The following is a 21,854-nucleotide window of genomic DNA, read 5'->3' as shown; positions in this document are numbered from 1 at the left end:
TCCATTTAAGGAAATGGTTAAAGGCGATTTTCATTACTTTATTACCTTTACTGATGATAAATCAAGGTTTGGGTATTTGTATTTGATGAAATACAAACATGAATCCTTTGAAAAGTTCAAAGAATTTAAATCTGAAGTAGAAAATCAAACAGGAAAGAGTATTAAAGCTCTTCGATCAGATCGTGGAGGAGAATATTTGAGTACTGAATTTGATGAATACTTGAGAGAGCATAACATTGTTTCCCAGCTGACTCCTCCAGGAACACCACAGTTGAATGGTGTATTTAAAAGAAGAAATCATACCCTATTGGATATGGTACGTAGTATGATGAGCTATACTGATATGCCAATCTCCTTTGGGGATTTGCATTAGAATCAACTTTGTATATTCTGAATAGTATTCCATCAAAATCAGTTTCTTCCACACCTTATGATATATGGTGTGGAAGAAAACCAAGTCTTAAGCATGTTAAGATTTGGGGTTGTCCAGCTTATATTAAAAAGCTGAACACTGATAAATTGGAAACCAGATTAGAAAAGGGTCAATTTGTTGGATATCCAAAAGATAGTTTTGGATATTATTTGCCTACATCACAAAAGGTTGTGGTGAGTAGAGATGCCACATTTCTTGAACAACAGTTTGTTCAATAAGGAGGCAAAGGAAGGCAAATAGAGTTGGAATTAGAGAATTCTGACCAACCAACAGATCAGATGGATATAGATCCATCTAGTCAACCCACACCCTTTGATGAAACATCTACAGCTGTTCCTCATAGAACAACCAGGGTATCTCACCCACCAGTGAGATATGGTTTCCTTCATGAAGAAGAACAAGAGTTATTTACTCATGAAGAAGTAAATCATGGAGATGATCCACTTACCTATGAAGAAGCTATATCAGATATAGACTCTTCAAAATGGATTGATGCTATGAAATCTGAAATTGATTCCATGTATAAGAATCAAGTTTGGGATCTTGTTGACCCACCTGAAGGTATTGTACCTATAGGGAACAAATGGATTTTCAAGAAGAAAATTGGTTTTGATTTAAAGGTAGAGACCTATAAGGCAAGGCTAGTAGCGAAAGGGTTTCGCCAAAGGTAAGGAATCGACTATGAGGAGACTTTCTCGCCTGTTACCATGCTTAAATCAATTAGGATTCTATTAGAAATAGCTGCATACTATGATTATGAGATTTGGCAGATGGATGTCAAAACAGCTTTTCTCAATAGATACATTGAAGAAAACATTTTCATGGAACAACCTAGGGGTTTTGAATCCCAAGATGGTTCCAAGGTATGCAAGCTAAAGCGATCCATTTATGAGTTGAAGCAAGCTTCGAGGGGTTAGAACATCCGTTTTGATGAAGCCATTAAATCCTTTGGTTTTATAAAAAATGAGGATGAGCCATGTGTATATAAGAAGGTTAGTGACAGTGATATCACTTTCCTTGTCTTATATGTGGATGACATACTGTTGATGGGTAATAACACAGGTATGTTGACAACTGTAAAGGTATGGTTGTCAAATACATTCTCCATGAAAGACTTAGGGGAGGCAACCTATATTCTTGGGATTCGCATCTATAGAGATAGATCGAAAAGAATAATTGGTTTATCGCAAAGTCTATACATGGAAAAGTTGTTAAAGAGGTTTAACATGCTTGATTCCAAGAGAGGATTGTTACAGTGAGACATGGTATCCACCTTTCTAAAGAGATTTCTCCAAAGACACCTAAAGAAAGAGATAAGATGGCCAGGATTCCATATGCTTCGGCTATTGGAAGCTTAATGTATGCAATGTTGTATACTAGGCCGGATATCGCATATGCTGTTAGTTTGACTAGCAGGTATCAATCCAATCCAGGTTTGGAACATTGGATAGTTGTCAAGAATATCCTTAAGTACTTGAAAAGAACTAAGGATTTATTCTTGATCAATAGAGGTGGAGACTTGCAATTAGATGGTTATACTGATTCTGATTTCCAATCAGATATCATTGATAGAAAGTCTACCTCTGGATATGTGTTCATTTGTAATGGAGGTGCAGTCAGTTGGAAGAGTTCCAAATAGAGCATGACTGCAGATTCCACTACAGAGGCTGAGTATATTGCTGCATCAGATGTTGCAAAAGAAGCTGTTTGGATAGAGAAGTTCGTGACAGAACTTGCAGTAGTTCCTTCCATTGAGTCAGCAGTTCCACTACGCTGTGACAACAATGGAGCAGTTATACAGGCTAAGGAACCAAGGTCTCACCAGAAATCCAAACACATAGAAAGGCACTACCATATTATCAGAGAAATAGTTGGGTGAGGCAATGTAACTATGTAGAAAATAGCATCAGCTGAAAATTCAGCTGATCCATTCACTAAGCCTATGTCACAGACTCAGCTAGACCGACATCTTGAGAAGATGGGTCTAAGATATTGTAATGAATGGCTCTAGTGCTAGTGGGAGATTGTTAGTAGTATGCCCTAGAACATATCATTTAGTATGTATCTTGTACATGTTTTTTATTAATAAAAGGCATTTTCACTTTTCCGTTTACATAAGATATTTATGTGTAATAGAAAAAGTCCATTGATATTTTGTTAGAAATTCTAATCTTAAGTTGTTAAGAATATGAGTGACAGTATTTCTTGTACAAAGTAACATAAATAGGTTCACAATCGAGGATACTTCATAATAAGGACATGACTTATCCAGAAAGATTGTATTCATGTTTGTTCCCAAGTTATTTATATGAGATATAAATAAGATGGAATTGTGAGTCTCATGCCATATGACAAACATGATAGGAACTTATAAAAGATAAGTAGGCCGAACCAGTGACGCTTATGACAAGCACATGGAGTTTACTCTTGTCAATGTTTTGTCATAAATCATATCAGTGCATATAATCTTTAGACCTGAGATAACACAGTTATCTAGTATATAGGTAGTTTGAGTTTGATACTTCTTTCATACTTGTACTGTGTATGGGTATATGGGCATGTGTTGGCTCCTACTAGTTATATATGGAGGTAGGTGTTAATCAAGATGGAATCTGTTCCTCTAAGTAAATAGAGATAAAATCCTATGTTCATTTAATTGTTCTTGATGTTTCAAGTTCCTGGCCAGGACAGATAGATTTATTCAGAAAAAAGTTTCTGATGAGAAAATCTTTTTAATCAAAAACTGGAATTAAAAGAGAACATAATATTCATAACAAATAGAGTTTGACATAAACCATGACTCCAGCTTGAGTTGGGATTTTGTAACAGAGAGATTCTAGTGCATGGTAACATATAATTACAGGTTCATTTAAGATAAACCTTATTACTAATTGGGTGGCCATGGCATGCTATGCTAAGTGTTAACCATGGTCTATGAGGTGCATAAAATGATTTAGAGAAATCATTTATGGTAAGAAAGAGTTCTGATGATATTAAGAGTTGATATCATATCTCATTGCCAATTAGTGATGAGCCTAGTAAGTCACACAGATACATAAGTTATCACCTAATTAAATATGATTTAATTAATTAATTAAAGAGTTTAATTGATTAATTAAATAGGTTTGGTTTGCAATTAGATTACAAAGTCCCTAGCATGACTTGAAACCAAATCTAGATTATTGGATGTATAGTATAAGTTAAATTTATATTTAAAGTGTTTAAATATGAATTTAATTAATGAGAAATTAATTAATAGAGAGATTAATTAATTAATTTATATTTGATATAAATTGATTAGAAGAAGAGAAATAATTATTTTGGGTTAAGAACTCAAAATTAAGACACGGGCATTTTGGTCATTTCACAGGGTGACATGTGGCACCATGAGATGGTGACACATGGCATTTGTAACACCTATTTAAACTAAGGTAAAGAACCATAATTAACTCAAATATTATTGAGAAAAATTTAGGAAAAATTTTAGAAATAAAATACAACCAAGTCGAATAAAAATTATAAAATAATTTTGGGACTCAGAGAAGGGTCATTGAGGTTCCTATGGCATTAGAATGCCAAGAAAATATTTAGAAAAATTTTTCAATAATTTTGCATTTTGGTCATTGAGGTGATTTTTGGCCGACTTGTCCAGTTAAGTAAATAATTAATATGACATAAAATATGAATAAACATTACTAGAAATTAAATTGAAATTGAGTAGTGAAGAAAAGAAAAGAAAAATCAAAGAAAAGCTCATTTATGACATCTTGATGATGTCATTTATAAATTATGACCAATCACAATTAAGCCATCATTTGACTAACTAATAAAGAGGCTAAATGAAGACCAAATAACCAAAAATTACAACAGCCATTCTTCTTCTTCTTCACCAAAACGTGACTTCTCCCCATCTCCCTCCATTGATGCACTCACCCAAGCTCCAAAACCTAGCCAATTACACTATAAAACCCCTATATGCCTTCATAAAACTTGGTCCTCACACCTAGAGCAAGCTTTGGACAGAAAAAAGAAAGGAAGAAAGTGAAGTTTTGAAGTCTTAGAAGTGGCTCCATTCAAGGTTAGTGCACATATGTATTTAAAACACATTAATTCTATGTTAGGGATGTGTAATAGGTAAGAAATTGTAGAATAAATGAACCAAACCCATGTGTATGAATGCCATGAATTTTTGCAGCCATATTGAAGGAATAGAAATGAGGGTTTTGTTGGACTTAGAGTGGATTAGAAATGATGTTTAAGATACATATACACAAGGATAATAAATTGGTATGCTAACTAAGGCATCTTGTAGAAAACATATTTGGGGAGTGAAAATTGATTTGGCTTATGAAAAAGTTAGAGCACCTTTTACTGGTCAATTAGTGACCATTATAGGTAAGTTGACCATATTAGGGACTGAAAACTCGGAGTGCCAAGTGAAGTTGTACTGTGTTGGTCCAATTGGTGTTTGGCCAATTGAACATGAAACTAGGCTTATAATGGCACATTTTTTCTGAAGAACCATGCCCAAAAGACCAAAGCAAGAGGACCAAAACTTGAAATAACCAAATGAACAGTAACTGTTCATTTGGCCATAACTAACTGTAGATATGGTCAATTGACATGAAATTTTTACAGCAACAAGTTAAGACATAGAAAAACAACTTTTATGAAGAAACCTACCCCAAATTATGACCAGAACCTAATCAAATCATTGAGCAAAGTGAAGTTTACTGTACTGAGATTTCCATAATTTTCATTTGAGCAGCAATGTTTGGAGGACTATAACTCTCTCTAGAAAACTCAGATTTAGGCGATTCTTGAACCGATGGAAACCTAAGGCATAGTAGAACATTTCATATGAAGAAAGTTAGACCAAATTATGAACTTAACTTGATCAAATTACTGACCAAAGTTGGACCAAAACCAAAATCAAACTTATTTTGGCCATAACTTGAGCTACAAAACTCCAAATGGAGTGATTCAAAAAAGGAAATTCAACTAGACAAAATAAGGAACAACTTTCATGTTTACCATTTCCTCAAATTCCCACTGTAAAAATAACAAATGTAACAGTAAAGATGAAGCACCAAATCTGAAAATTTTGTTCAATTAGCATTAAGCTTAGAAATGGTAAATACCAACAAGTTTTAAATACAAAATGTGGTATGTTTGGAGTGTTAAAACCAATACACCTATTTTCTATCCAAAAGTCAACATTTTTGTTGACCAATGAGGTGAATAGTGACACCAAAACCAAAAATTGGCAATTTTGCCAAAATGACCTAAACTTTGAGAAAGTGACCAAAACCAACAAGTTTTGAATACAACATGTGGTATGTTGGGAGTACTAAAACCAATGTACCTATTGTTTATGCAAAAGTCAACATTTTAGTTGACTAATGAAATGAATAGTGACATAAAAACTTGAAATTCAAAAATGAGAAACTTAAAATGAAAATAATGTGATTGGTTTGGATAGTTTGGCATGCCAATAGGGTATTGTTTAAAGGAAAGGCTTTATGATTCATGGCTTTTATGCCCGTATTCATGGCTTTTATGCCGATTATGTGATATCATGGCTTTTTAGGTTACTTGGGCATGGAAAAGTATAAGATTGTTAAAGAAAATACGAAAATTAAATATCAGAATGATTATGATAGAATACAAAGAAACTCAAGATCATGAAGAAAATAATTAACAAAATGCATGAAGAAGTTAATATCATAAAACTAAACATTAAGTTGGTAATTATTTCTTATGAACACAATGGCTAAGAAATTATGATTTTTATTTGCATATTATATTTTCTTGTATTATTGGCAACACTAAGCTTTATGGTCACCTCACCATCCAGGTAGGACACTAGGTCCCATTTTGTATTTTGAGATTTTTGTAAATTTTGTAATTAAACTCTTATTTTATCATGTGTATTTGAAACAAATGTAATATAATTTTGTATTAATGTAAGTACTTGTAATTTGTGATTATAAATCACATGTGAGAATTTTTATGATTTGAGTCTAATGATGATGTGAAATGACAAATAGATAAATTGATGTGCTACAAAATGTGTATCTGTAATTTATATATGATTATCACATGTGATGAATGATTGAGAAAAGAATGGTTGAAAAATGTTGAGATTTTGATAAATGGAATTGAGATGATTGAATATGAATATAGAAAGTGTGATTTTCTTTAAAATTTAACCTCAAATAAATTACAATTTCAATAAATGAATTATATTTCACAAATTATTTTCAAAACTATGATAAAAATGAATTAAGATAAAATAGAGTGCACATTACACATAAGCTTGCATTTTTTAATCATGTAAGATGATTAAAATTAAGATTAAATATAGGTTTGATACTTGGCACAATGTGATTGGGTTAATTAAACCTAGAACCAATCAAAGGGTGACATGTGGCAAGGGTTTAAGTGGTGACCTAGCTATATAAGTGTTGTTATGAAAAAATAAAACATACAAGCTGCTGCTCCCAAAGGTGCCGCCACCCCTTGGCTACCTCTTCCTTCTTTTCTTCTTCATCTCTCATTCATTCCAAGAGATTAGCAAACAATCTCTTGAATTAAAAATACTAGAAATCGTTTCTAGTGTCCTGTTTACATCTTTAATCTCTTAAAAGGAATAACTTGATTTTCTAATTAATAGAAAAAGCTTTAAAAGCTGTTCAAGGGCTACCATAGGTGTTTTTGGTGTGGACAAGCTAGAGGGACAACATCTGGTGTCTTGAAGATGCATCTCAAAGGCGCAAATACACTGTAGTGCATCAAGAGGTTAGTGTGTTTATTCTTGATTTAATCTAGGGTTCTAAAATTAATCTGATTAATATTAAAATCTTAAATGGCAAATACAGATCCAAAAACATATTAAAAGTGTTTTAATATGTTGTTTATCATTGAAATCAAATAGATAAAAATAAATCTTGCATGATGCATGTGACCCTAGGTGAAAATTTTTGAATTCAATGGTATAAACTTGTGTTTTTCACGCTTCCGCTCCTTTACCATGAACATTTCCATCCACACGGTCCATCCCATGTCTCCCTCTTGGACCTTCCATCATAGGTCTCCTAAACCATCTACCTCCTCTACGTCCTTTTCCTCCTCTTTCTGTGAGTCCTCTATAACCATAGTCATCTTCATAAGCATAAGAGTTTCGTTCATCATCATAGTCATCATAATAATCATAGTCATCATCCCACTCACCACCAAAATTTGGCACATGTACCCTAGGTCTAGCTCCACCTTCATTCGATCTAGGATTTATATTTCTCCCATTGCTCCCATTACTCAAGTTTTGGTTGTAATAGCCCAGCCCACTAGTGATATTGTTCGCTCTGAGCCGAAGCCCTCACGGTTCTAAAACTCGTCAATAGGGGTTATGAACCACCAACTTATAAACTGAGCATCTCTCCCGTGTTTTGCCGATGTGGGATTTACCTAGGGTGTTACAATCCACCCCCCTTATGGGACTCAGCGTCCTCGCTGAGGTTTGCCCCACCATCGCTCAAGGTTGCACGCGGAGCGGCTCTGATACCACAAATGTAATGGCTCGGCCCACTAGTGATATTGTCCACTCTGGACCGAAGCCCTCATGGTTTTAAAACACGTCAATAGGGGTTACGAACCACCAACTTATAAACCCAGCATCTCTCTCGTGTTTTACCGATGTGGGATTTGCCTAGGGTGTTACATTAGTTCTCCCCATTAGGTTCAATCCTAATGCCATTGCCATTTCCACTTCTATTTCTTCCATTACGGTTGCCATTGCCTCCAACACTTCCATGATCATTTCCCCTAACACCATTATTTGGCCTATTGTTACTTTGGGTCCTTTCAACTCTTTCAAGTCTATCCAAAATGGTATTCAAGTTCATATTGATTCTTTCTATAGTTTGCCCTATTGCTTATCTATAAATAGCTTCCGGTATCTCACTTATTTCTTCACTAGTTTGTCTAACTTCTTTATTTGCTATGTTTTAAAACCTGTAACAAAATTGGTTAGTTATAAAACCTCACCCCTTCCTTGCGTGTTTCACTCTAAATTAATGTCACTCAAGTGTTTCCCTCAAATATTAGGCTTTTAACCTCTTCTAGACTCACACACACTTGCTTTTTTCCACTCAAGCTCTTGATCACTAAGTTTTTATATGAACTATAATATCACTCTTTAGGCAGCCTCTCAATTAAGTTTTAAGGGCTATTCAAGGTGACAACAAGGAGCAAAACATGAGAAAAAAAATTTAATTGATGACTCTAGAAGCCAAAAAATGAAAGACTCCAAATAATAAAGCAAATATATCCAAATGATATAATCTTGCTAAACTAATTTTAAGACACTTCAATGACACTAAAAGAAGGTAAAAAAATGTGATTTGGGGTCCCAATTGTCTAGCTTTAGGAATGGACTAAAAATGGCCTATTGAGTGCAACCCTTGAATCACTAAGTAGATGGTAGAATCTATGCAACAGATTTGATATGCAGGCCTAATATAATGTCAATAACAGCCTTAAAAAATTTTAACAAGTTCTAGATTGGTTTGTTCAAGGGTGCTTCAAACCAAGCTCTAAAAATAACTAAATCAGAAAATTCATAACACTTGGCCAACTACATAAATTTTGTTCTTTCCTTTTTTTTTTCCTCTTTTTTTTTTTCTTTTTTTCCTTTCTTTTCTTTTATTTTTCCTGGCTGGTCGAAATCCCAAGGTTCAAATAGACAGATTTTTGTTCAAGTCAACAATAATGAAACTCAAGCACTCCAACACACATGCACTATCTTGTAAATACTTTCAACACTTTGACTATTCTTCCAACAACAAAAACACCCCAAATACACGTCAAATGTGGAAAAGAAGCAAAAAAAATTTTTGATTTCATAAGGAAAGGCTTACAACTGAAATGGAACCATAATGTAACAAAACTCAAACAATACAAAGGGAAAAAGACACAAACACATATGAGGGTTAGTAGTTCCTAGTGTTAACCTTACTACTAAGACTTATATGCAAGGAAAGTGTGAAGAACATAAGAAAAACACCAGGTTGAGGTAGCTACACCACACAATAGAAAAGTAGAAGAAGAGAACTCAACTCAAACATAAAGATATTATAAAGAAAACACAAGAAGAAAAGGATAGTAACTTGATTTGGAGAGGCTAAGCTTTGATATCAAGTGATACAAACTCCCTTGATAACTTTCAAGGGAACCGCCACTCTTGTTGTAGCAGCTATTGGACCGTCCCTCTAATCAAGCCTCAAGTGATCTTCCACTCTTTCCTAGCCCTTAACATCCAATGTGAAGAGAAACAGAAAATAAATGCAAGATGGTGTTCAATCCAAGAATAATTCTTTCAAGAAGAAATACCCTTGAATTTCAATTAAAACTTACATGATAACAAACCTTGTAAGAGTTGTAAATAAAGTTCATACAAGAACAAAGCTCCTTAGAGCATTTCAGCCATGGAAAGCTCTCTCTACCTCTCAATTACAATTTGAATTATGAAGTAAAAAAAAAAAATGAAACAAACACAACTTGCGACACCCCTTACCCGTCTACAGTGTAGCCGAGCAAGATATGCCACGCAGTGTATCGGAACACCCTATTTTAATTCAATCATCATTTTTTTCCCTAATTTATTGTTTTTTTTTTGTTTTTTTTTTCATAGTTATGAAGTAAAATTTATGAAATATAATTTATTTAAGTCATTTATTAAAATTATAATTTATTTGAGGTTCCGAAAATTTTATGGAAAATCCGGCAGAGTACCGGCTAAAAATGGAGAAAACAGTTCTTCAAAACCTGTGAAAAACACTTCCAAAATTTTCAACCAATCCCAAACTCCATTTCATCATCAAAATCTCAATATTTTTCAACAACATTTCCATTTCTCAATCATTCATTTCTCATGGTATTCATATACAAGCAATAAATAAATACTCAAATTTTCATTCATAAACATAATTTCTACTATTTACATTAACATCAAAATACATTACATAAGTCTCAATTACACATGAGAAAATAAAAGTTATTTACAAAATACCAAAATGAAACCTCGTGTCCTACCAATGCACTGAAGATGGTGAGGTGACACGGACACTATGCAGAGCTGCAGGAGGTCTCACCTAGTCTGTGGTCTACTGGGCTCTTGGTCAGTATCTCTAGAACCTACGCGTGGAAAAAGCAACGCGCTAAGCAATGATGCTTAGTCATACCAATAATAAAATAAAAAGAAATAACAGAAAATAAATATGCAGTGTATGTTCTGATGTCTTATGCAAACAAATTTTCGATCATTATTGGTAATCTTATTTATTTTGTACTTGTTCTATTCATTATTTCATTAAATTTGTTCACTTTCATTTTTTTTTTGGGTGCCCAAGTAACCTATACTAGATGACTGGTCTGGATAAACGGGTAAACTGGCACTGGGTATCAGGTACCTCGGGCCGTCACACCATCGGTCACATATGTATCTCCCGGTGTGCAACAGAACAGCTAATAAGCCGTAATAAAAATTAGGCACAAGGCCAACTATCAACATAATTTCAGAATGGCTAAAAGCCATAAAATCATAGAATGGCATAATGCCATGTGCAGTACTGCTAACTGAATCCTATTGGCATGCCAAGCTATCCAAACCAATCTTGTTAGGTATACTAGGGCATTTTACACTTTTAAGTTTCATAATTTTTGGAATTTAAGTTTTAGTGTTACTATTCTATTCATTGGTCAATAAAAATGTTGACTTTTGCATAGGCAATAGGTACATTGGTTTTAATATCATCAACATACCACATTTTGCATTCAAAATTTGTTGGTATTGGTTGCCAATACCATTTCTAAGCTTAATGTTAGTTGGGCAGAATTTTTAGTTTTTATGCCTTATTTTACTGTTCCATTGGTCAATTTTATAGTGGGAATTTGGCAAAATGATCAACATGAAAGTTGTTCCATCTTTTGTCTAGTTAAACTTCCTTTTTTGAATCACTCCATTTGGAGTTTTGTAGCTCAAGTTATGGTCCAAAAACCACAACTGGCCGGATTGAAATTTTTCTGGACTGACCATATCTACAGTGCAGTGAACAGTGACTTCAACTCACTTGTTGGATAGGTTCTGGTCATAATTTGGGTTAGGTTTCTTCATGAAAGTTGTTGGTCTATATCTCAGATTATTGTGGGTAAAATTTCAGGTCAATTGGACCATTCTACACTGAGTTATGGCCAAATGACCAAATACTGTTCATTTAGTCATTCTGCAGAAACAGACTGCAGGTCACCCGGATTGGGGCAAGCTTTTGGTCCACTTGGTTTGGTCTTATGGGCATGGTTTCTTCACCAAAGTTGTGCCATTATGTGTCTAGTTTCATGTCCAATTGGCCAAACACCAATTGAACCTCTACAATTCAAGTTATGGCTGCCCAAACCTACTGGACTCATGTCCAATTCTACAGGTCACCTAGGGCAGCCACACTAAACCTAAATCCCATCACTAAACACACTTCATTTCTTGTTTACCAATAACCAAATGGTTACTAATTAACCATTAAAACTCACTTTCATCATTACATGATCAAAGTCTCAATTTTATGCTCAAACCCTAACTTCAATTTCCAATTCATGGCATACACACACTAAACTCATACCAAATCACTTTATCCATCATCTATACTCATCAATAACATAATTAAGCCACTTAATTTCATCAAAAACCAACAATCCTTAAACTTTCTCATGGCTGCCAAATTTAGAGATTTCATTTACTTAAGTTTTTCTTTTATTTTCACACAATTTCTACTTGATTTAGCATGCTTACAAGATTAAAGAAAGAAAAAAAAAATTATTTAGGGCACTAACCTTGAATGGAGCAGAATTTTCTCTTGACCCAACTTAGATTTTTCCTTTACTTTCTTTAATTTTCTTGGCTGCCAAACACCTTCCCAAGAGGTAAGGATAATTTTTAATGAAGAGAACTTAAGGTTAAGTGGTGAGAATTCAAGGTTTGGAAGAGAGAAAATGAAAGGAATTTTAATGGAGGAAGAAAAGGTTCACGGCTGGAAATGGGAGGAAGAAGAAAGCTGGATTTTTCTTTCATTTTCTGCCCATTTTATTGATTTTAAATGGGTATGATAGGTCATTGGGGTTTTAATGACATCATAATGATGTCAAAATTCTCATTTATTCCATTTTTTTTCTTTTTCTTTTCTACTCATTTTCAATTCAATTTTTGGCAATATTTATTCATATTTTATGTTATAATAATTATTTACTTAACAGGACAAGTCGGCCAAAAATCATCTCTGAAGACGAAATGACCAAAATGCCCTCCGTTTGGCTTAACGGGTCAAAATTGTCTGTACCCATTGAAAAATTTTTCTAAATATTTTCTTGGCTTTCTAATGCCATAGGAACCTCAATGACCCTTCTCTGGAGTCCCAAAAATTATTTATGAATTTTTCCCCAGGTAAAGGGCTCCTAGTTGCGAGAACCGCAACTTCCCTCTAGGTTACCCATTGCTAGAGCACCGACTCATTTAACTTGGTTGTATTTTATTTCTAAAATTTTTTCTAAATTTTTCTTATTAATATTTGAGTTAATTATAGTTCCTCAATTTAGTTTAAATATTTTTCCGGACGTTCTAGCTGTCCGGACAGACACTGGTCACCGGAACAGTAGAATGTACGGAGTTACTACAGTGTTACACAACTATATCTACTGGGGTGGGTATTTGGCCAAGCTTCTCTAATGGCCAAAGGATAATTGCAAGCTTGGTTAATACCCCTCACTCTCCCTAAAATATGTATAAAATTCAAATATAAATAGAATGTTCTAATTTAGCAAGAGACAACTAAAAGATAAGCTGAAAAGAAGTGCTTTGTCTTGAAGCTGAAAGTAGAAATTTTGCTTTTCCTATAAATGGTTGAAGCATGGCTGGAACCCTTGGATAAAGTTATTGCTTCCAATCTTTGCAAAATGGACAAAAGCATCTTCAAAAGGTTGGTGGAGTTGGGCTGTCAATTATGCCGCCACCTAGGCACTCCACCTAGATGCCACATAGGATGCCATTTAGGATGGATTTACTGATGTGGCTGCCACATGTATATATGCCACTTTGGACGGATGCCACTTGGTCTCTTGGCTCCTCAAATATGCTAAGGAATGTGCAGCAAGGTTGGCTTTCCTCCTCTAAGTCCAGACCAAATGCTTACAAGAGGTTGGACTTAGTGATGTGCTCATGTACCAAGCCTTGAAGCTTCCTAGTCATTGCTCTAATTATTGGACCTTGATGTGCCATGATGACCGGATCCTCATCAAGTAGGCTTTTTTTATCAAAATTTTTGTTCTATTATATGGTGTTGGTCTTCCTGAACTTGTTAACCCTGGAACTGATTCCTTTCTTTATTTTATCATGGTTGTGCATGTAGTTAGGGGCACGTTTGGAAATTAGAATTAAGAACTTTGATGGGTTGGAATTAAATCAATTATAATCTGTTTATCAACAGTTAAAAAAGCTCATTTCAAACTTATTGTTAGAAAAAATTATTATTTAATCCATTTAACTTAATAAAATTAATTTATTTATTTTTTCATTTTAAAAAATATATTACTTAGTTTTTATAATTTTGTTTTATTTACTTTTTAGTTTTTTCATTAAATTTTTTATTAGTATCAATATATTAAAAAAAATTACTATTACGTGAATTAAATAATTTAAAATTTATTAAATAGTTAAATTTTTCCACTTATATAATTTGAAAAAATTTTAAATTAATATTTAAAATAATTAAAATAATTAAAAATAAATAAAATAAAAATATGAAAATTGATTAATATTATTAAATAATTAATTTTATTTAAATTGAGAGATTAAATAATAATTTTACCATCTCATTAAAACTATTGAATGTGACTTAACAATTGCTAAATGTCGCCTTTGAAACTGAAATGTTGTAGTCGTGGAGTAACAAGCCTCACAATATTTTTAGCCTCTAGAGCAACAGCACCCTTGGTTATAGATCTCATTCAGTATAAAAACTTGGCCTCACCTGAAAAAGATGTAACATAAACAACTTCAATGAACTTCAATGTTTGGATAGGCAGAAGGAGAAAAAAAAATAAAAAATAATTTAAAATATTCACTATTTTTTATAACAAAATATTAAAAAAGAAAAAAATTAGGGTTATTATGCTCTGGATATTGTCTCTTCAATTTGAAGAGAAAATAAGGAAACAGTGAGAAAAGTATTATAAATTATGAAATTATATTCATACCCTTTAATTTTTCATTTTTATTTCTTCAAGGTGTTTTCATTAAGATAAAATGAATCAATGAGAATTAAATGAGTAATATTATAACCGTCTATAATAATATAAGAGTTTTGAATTTGAATTTTAATTGAAATCAAATATATATATATATATATATAAAAGAAATTATGGCAAAATGATAAAATAAAATATTTTTTCTTTTGAATTTTTCTTTTCCTAAATAGTTCCCTTTCACTTGTTTTTATTTTCCAAACTTGGATAAAAAGAAACAAAAACTAATGATTGAAAAAACAATATTAATAATATCTCATTACGGAAAAAACTGGGCATTGAACTAAACTATTTGTTTTGCTTGAATTAGCCAAACACGTCGATCGTTTTCCTATACCATATATTATATAATTAGCACCAGTGATATTTTGGTCTCTTTCAACTCCTATGTTATCAATTTCAATTTCAGCTGGGTTTTCATCACTAGTTTATTTATTTTAAATTTTTTAAGCAATTTTTAATTTTTTTATTAATTTAATTTTTAATCTGTTACTATTTCAATAAATAAAAGAAAATTTGCAAAAATGGACATAATGATAATTGCATGGACATTAGACCTGGGAGCTCAGAATTCAACTCTCCTCTCCCCTCCTCCCCCCCACCCCTCTCTCTCTCTCTATATATATAAAAGAATAGAAAAAGAAGTTAGTGGCAGGAGAGTAATGAGATTATATTGCGGCGTAAAAGAGATGGTGGTGGTGGGAGAGTCAATGGGATTTGTGTTGTAGCATAAAAGAGGTGATTTACTTTTTTTTTTAATTTTCTACTAATTTATTTTTTTTTTCAAAATGTGGTGGAGGATTAGATTAGTGGTAGGCTTTTTTCTTTTTTTATTAAAATTTTTGTTATTATGGTGTGGATCTTCCATCTGGTGTACCATGTTAATCCAGAAACTAATTTAGGCCCTTTTATATATTTTTTATGGTTTTGCTTGTAGTTTAGGGCATGTTTGGAAATTTATATTAGATAAAAGGTTTATTTTGACTCTTAAAATTATGCCAAATAATCATATAAAATCTTTAAAGTGCTTCGGTCCAATTAAGCATTTCAACTTTTAAAAATGATTAAATAAATTTTTCAAATTTTTAAAAATAGATGAAATAAATCTTTGAAGAAAAATAAGCTCTTTAACTTTTAAAAATAAATAAAAAAGACTGAACAATAATTTATTTCTAATGTAAATCTAACCAAGGATATGCATGAAAATTTATTAGTGCAACGGGTCCTCATTAGCAATCTTACATATTTGATTTACAACATCTGATAGATATTTGCAGCATATTGAAGCAAATTGGTAAGTTATTTTTTACCAAAGAGTTCAAAAATCGTTTTTATAGATATTATGATGAGCATGATAAACCCCTAGAGAGGATTCCTGAATCATTCAGTAAAGAAAAATTTATCAATCTACTCTAGGATGTATCAGATACTTATCAAGATGTTCGAAATAAGATATGCAAGCTTACTGATAAGAACTCATAAATAGCCTTGGATGGATTTATATTAGAAGTAAATTATAGTTTAGTCCTTTTTTTTATCTATTTTTAAAAGTTAAAGGCTTATTGGTACCAAAAATAGTAAAATGACTTATTTGATATATTTTTAAAATTTGAAGGACTTATTTGATATTTTTTAAAATTTCAAGGGTTTGTTTGGACTTCAAAATACTTTAGAGACTTATATGACTATTAGCCCATACTTTAAGGACCAAAATAGGTCTTTTGCCTTAAAATTGAGAACTTTAATTTCATGGGGTTGGAATCGCATTAAATATAATCCGATTATCAATAACCAAAAATAAAAAAAAAACTAATTCCAAATTTATTGCAAAATGTTTGGCAACAAATTTTAAAGTAGCATTTAATATTTTGATCTAGTCAAAATACTTCATCTCTAATTTATACTATTCATGACATGGTGTTTATGTTAGTGTTTACAAGAGGTTGAAAGAGTATTTTTACTAGGATAAAAAAAAAGATGCCATTATTTTTACATTTAACAACTAATACAATGCCTATTTTTACCGAATACTTTTATTTTAAATCACATATAAATATCTAATCATTAACAGTTAATATCTAATCACTATATAAAGGGGACTACCATGTACACACATCTTTATCTTTCTCATTCATTCATTGATCTTCTAGCTCCCATCACTATTGTAAGCATCGTCACTCACCCCAACAGCACCAACTCTTTTTGTTCCACTTGCCCCTGGCACATCATATCTTCTAGATCTACTCACCTGCCTAGCGGCAACAATCATAGCAGGTGCAGAAGTCACAACATCTCCACTCTCCTGATGAAGGGATAGATCTAGAGAGGAGAATGAGTCTTCATAACTTATGCACTTGTTGGGTTTCCTAAAAGTCTTGAGGACAGGCCATCGTCCAAAGGGAAAGAGTGAGTTTGTAACACCTCTATATTCGGCAGTGCGTTCTACTATTCTAGTGATCGGTGTTTGTCCGGACAGCTAGAATACTTAGAACTATATGTAAATGTTTGTGAGGAGATATAAGATAATGAAATACAATATAGAAAAATACAAGAAAAACAAAAGAAAAATAAGAGCAATGAAATGTAATTTGATTAAATGAGCTAAAAACCCTAGCGATGGGTGACCGCACCGGGAAGTTGCGGCGAGGATTGTTGACTAGCCCTGGACTGCGGGGAACCCTGGGAAATATTTTGGAACTTAAATAAACATCTATTGAGGTATAATTGACTTAGAAAATGTCAATGAAAATTGAATTAATTAATATAAAGAAAAATAAAAAATCGAGAAATTGACACAAATCGGTGTTACCGAAAAATCGAGAATACAACCCGAATAGGGGCATTTTAGTCAATTGACACCCCGAACTGACTTTTGACCTAAGTGTCCATGGAAAATAAGTAGTTTTGAATTTTGAAAATTCCATGAAAAATGAAATTTCATGTGTTGTATAAATAAAGAAAATTGTGGGGTATAATGTTGAATAATTAAAAGTTTAACATTAACTTAATTTTTTAATTGTGTTAGGGGACCACTAAGCACTATATAAAGCATTAGAAACCAGAAATCTTCCATTAATATTCTGCACTTCATATTCTCCACTTAACCTTCACAATTGCCGAATTCATTTCTCCCTAAAGTCCACCATTGCCGTCCACACACCAAGCTCACTTCTCTCCATGATCAAGCTCCAATCTTGCAAGTGTCTTCACAAATTCTTGTCTATACATCTTAGGCAGCATATTGGGAGCAAAAAGGGAAGCATTTGAAGAAGATTTAATAAGCTTCAACAATAGGTAAGTGTCCAAACTCCTTCCTTTCTTAAGTAAAGTTTGTGTGAAGCTTGAGATAAGTAAATTGATGAAGAAATTTTGAGGTTTTGATGAGTTATGGAGGTGCTCCATTTTCGGCAGCCATGGATATTGAAGAAGTTTGAGTTGTTTTCACTTGAATTGGATGGGTAATGAGGTTAATTAGAGTGCTTAAATGTATAAAAGTTTGATTACCATGTGTATAGTTTGAATTGTGAGTTTGTGAATTGAAAATGGAAGCTTGATGTATATGTGTAAATTGGGTAGCCTTGTGATGCATGGTAGAGTGTTTAAATTCATGTAATAGTCTAGTGAAATATGGTACCAAGAATGGCAGAATGTGTATGTAATTATTGTTGGGAAATTAGATGTGTTAATGAGAGGTATTCATGTATATGTATTGTTGAAATTGGACTTTGAAATTCAGAGTTGTAATTGGTGTATTGTGAATTGTTATATTCTACCCAATTTGACTAAAATGTGATGTGTTGAGTGGTTATGGTTTGGTACCAATTCAGAATTGGGTAGAGAAGTGGACTTATAACAAGGTTAAAGTGCAATTGATTGGTGTTTGGGAAAAGTATAAAAGGGCAGTATACAAATGAGCCTATAACCCTAAATGTGTGACCCCAATTAGTATGAGGCTAATTGAAGGTGAAATTAGGCACAAAATATGCCAACTTTCATGTTGAAAGCCTACCAAAATTCTGTCCGAAAAGTGACACTAAAATTGACCTAATCCAGAATTGCAACACTGTAAACCCAGAAATTGACCATATAAATAGCAGTCAGTCTTTTGGCCATAACTCACTCAAAACAGGTCCAAATGACCTAAAATTTATACCGTTCGAAAGCTTAGATATAGGACTACATCTTTTGTGAAGGTCACAGAACCCAGAAATGTCATTTACAAAGTCAAATTACTTGCACAAGATCAGTCACAAAATCTACCAGAATTGACTTGACCTAAAATTGACCTAAAAATTGCAATAAGAAGGCAACCTGTCCAGCATTAGTAAAATGACCATAACTTGGTTCAGAAAACTCCCAATGACATGAAATCAGTGCCAAAATGTCACTAAGACATAAACCTACAATATTGCTCTTTTGACCAGGACCCAGAAACAAAGAGAAATAAGTCAATTAACTAGGTCAAAGTAATGCACCAAATCTAAAAAATTGCAATAAAATGCAATAAGCTTTAAAATGAAATTGGTAACATATACCAACACTTGAGGACTATAAAATGTGACATATTGGTAACATTAAAATTAATTCACCTAGTGTGTATTAAAGGTCAACATTATAAGTTGACTAATGAAATGAATGGAACTGAATAGTACCAATAAAATTTAATTGTAGAACTTTATTATTAGAAATAATTTAACTGAGTACTGAAACACTTTAAATTGTGTGTTTTAGTTAGAAAAGACACGGGGAAGGGAAAAGAACCATTGAGTCAAGGCTAAGGGGAGACTCATCCGAGGTCTGCACATAATACTTTTTATATTCACTGCTTTTACTAGAAAACTTATTTGGAGAAATGAGTTGTGAATTTATGGCTTTAGAAAATTTATTTGAGAAAAGTTTATTGCCTATTTTAGAAATGGAGATTTGAAATTAGGTTTGTTTGATTGCTGCCTGAATTATATTTTAATATTATAGTTTAAAATAGTATTTGTGCACAACATTTTAAATTCATTGTTTTTACTAAAAAGCTAATTGAATAAGAGTTATAAATAATTTTTTATTATTTTGGCCTTGAGAATTTTATTTGAAAATTTATGTGTTGTTTGTGTTGTTAATAGAAATTTTGAGATAAAATGTGATTTGTGGTTTGTATAAAATATTTAAATATTGTGATTTAAAATTGTTTTTGATTCACACTTGACAAGGCAATATCACTATGTTCCTCCTCCATTTATGGGGTGAGTATGACTATATTCCTCCCTCTCAGGCTTGCTAGTCTGAGATGAGTTTGGATGAGTACTCATTATTTAGCTAGCCACCTCCCTCATTGATTTCGATTAGTGGGGTGAATATGCCTTGTCGTGGTGTACAACACGGCATGTTTGAAAAATTTTGTGTCATGACCTAAGTTGTATTATTGATTGGCAACACTGTGTTGATTAAATTATTTAATCAAATTTGTGTTTTATGAGCTTTAAAAATTGTGACATGAAATTGTGAATTATTTGAATTGTGAATTGAATTGTCAATAAATGTTTTATATACCGCATTTTAAATTTTTATTGTACACCACTGAGTAAATTTTACTTAGTGATAGCTTTTTCATTACTATCGCAGGTAGATAGATAGATAAAGCAGCAGAGTAGGTTGCTTGTAACTTCACTTTGGGATTTTGCCGGGTATATTGAGTATACCGCTTCCTTATAAATATTATTGTAATGTATGTGAACTGTATGCATATATTGTACTTGGTCTTGAGCAGTTGTAAAATAAAGTTATAAATTATTTTGGCCTGTCAAAATGTTGTATTACAATTCTCTTATTTCAGCTTTTGAAATTCTCAGTTATTTTGCACTTTATTTTTGGAATTGCTGAATTTGAGTTTGACTTGTGTTGTGAAAATTGATTTGAGTTGAGCTATTTTTGGAGTTAGGGATTGAAACAAATATATTAGAAGTGCTTTTTACAGGTTTTTAAAGAACTGTTTTCACAAAATACAGGTGGCACTCTGCCAAAATTTTTATAAAATTTGTGGCTATTTAAGACCTAATGTGTGATTTAACTTCGATTAAAAAGTTTTAACACATGTCAAAAGTGCTCATCACTTTAAAAAGAAGTAAGAAATTATTTAAAATCCCTTGTAGTGTATTTAATGGGTTATCAGTAGGCAAAGTTTGGTAATTCATTATGTATACTATGGGATCATGTTATGCCTTGTGGAAGGATAAGGTGTGAAATGTTTTAGTGGTATCAGACCAAGTTTTTAAATTATGTTTTGACCTGTAAACTTGAATATTGTTCCTTCATAGTACAACTACTCAATGTCATTGTTTGATATATACAGTACATTACATTATAAATATGAACTAACGGAGGTAAATCTCCTTGTGTTATTTGTTCAGGAGATACACTACCCTCTAATTGACTATGGAAGAAGGGGATCGTTCAGTCAATCAATCAGTAAAGGCTGATATACAAGGGGAAGCCCCAGCCCTTCCAAATATGAGTGGAGCAGCTGCACCAGCCCTCTCAATACTGCAGTTCCCTGCTCATTTTGCTTAGCAGATGGCTGCGATGTTCCAACAGATGGTTGGTAACATGCCCACCCAAGCCCAACTGCAGACACCAGTAGTACAACCACAGCCTTCAGCTAGGCAGTACGACAAGATAATTAAGTATGGGGCTACTGAGTTCAAGTGGATAGTGGATCCGTTAGAGGCAAAACAATGGTTGGAAAGGATGGAAAGAGTTTTTAGGAAGCTGCACTGCTAGCTAAAGTTTGAATACTCAGTCTCACTTCTACGGGGGGATGCATATGACTGGTGGAAAACCATTCCCCACAGTTTGGTGGAACCCCCAGTGTTGACATGGGTTGACTTTCTTAGAAAGTTCAGATAGAAATATGTCCCAGATGCCTCAGTGGACCAGAAGCTACAAGAGTTCTTAAGCCTGAAGCAAGGGAACAGAACAGTGGCAGAATATGAGAGAAACTTCTCTCGATTGAGTCATTATGTAGGAAGCCCGCTTACCAGTCCTAGAGACAGATGTAAACATTTTGAGGCCGGGTTAAGGCCTA

The sequence above is a fragment of the Hevea brasiliensis genome, unplaced genomic scaffold (assembly GCF_030052815.1).
Source record: "Hevea brasiliensis isolate MT/VB/25A 57/8 unplaced genomic scaffold, ASM3005281v1 Scaf40, whole genome shotgun sequence".
Classification (NCBI taxonomy): Eukaryota; Viridiplantae; Streptophyta; class Magnoliopsida; order Malpighiales; family Euphorbiaceae; genus Hevea; species Hevea brasiliensis.
The sequence above is the reverse complement of the archived record's forward strand: the minus strand, read 5'-3'. Positions refer to the sequence as shown.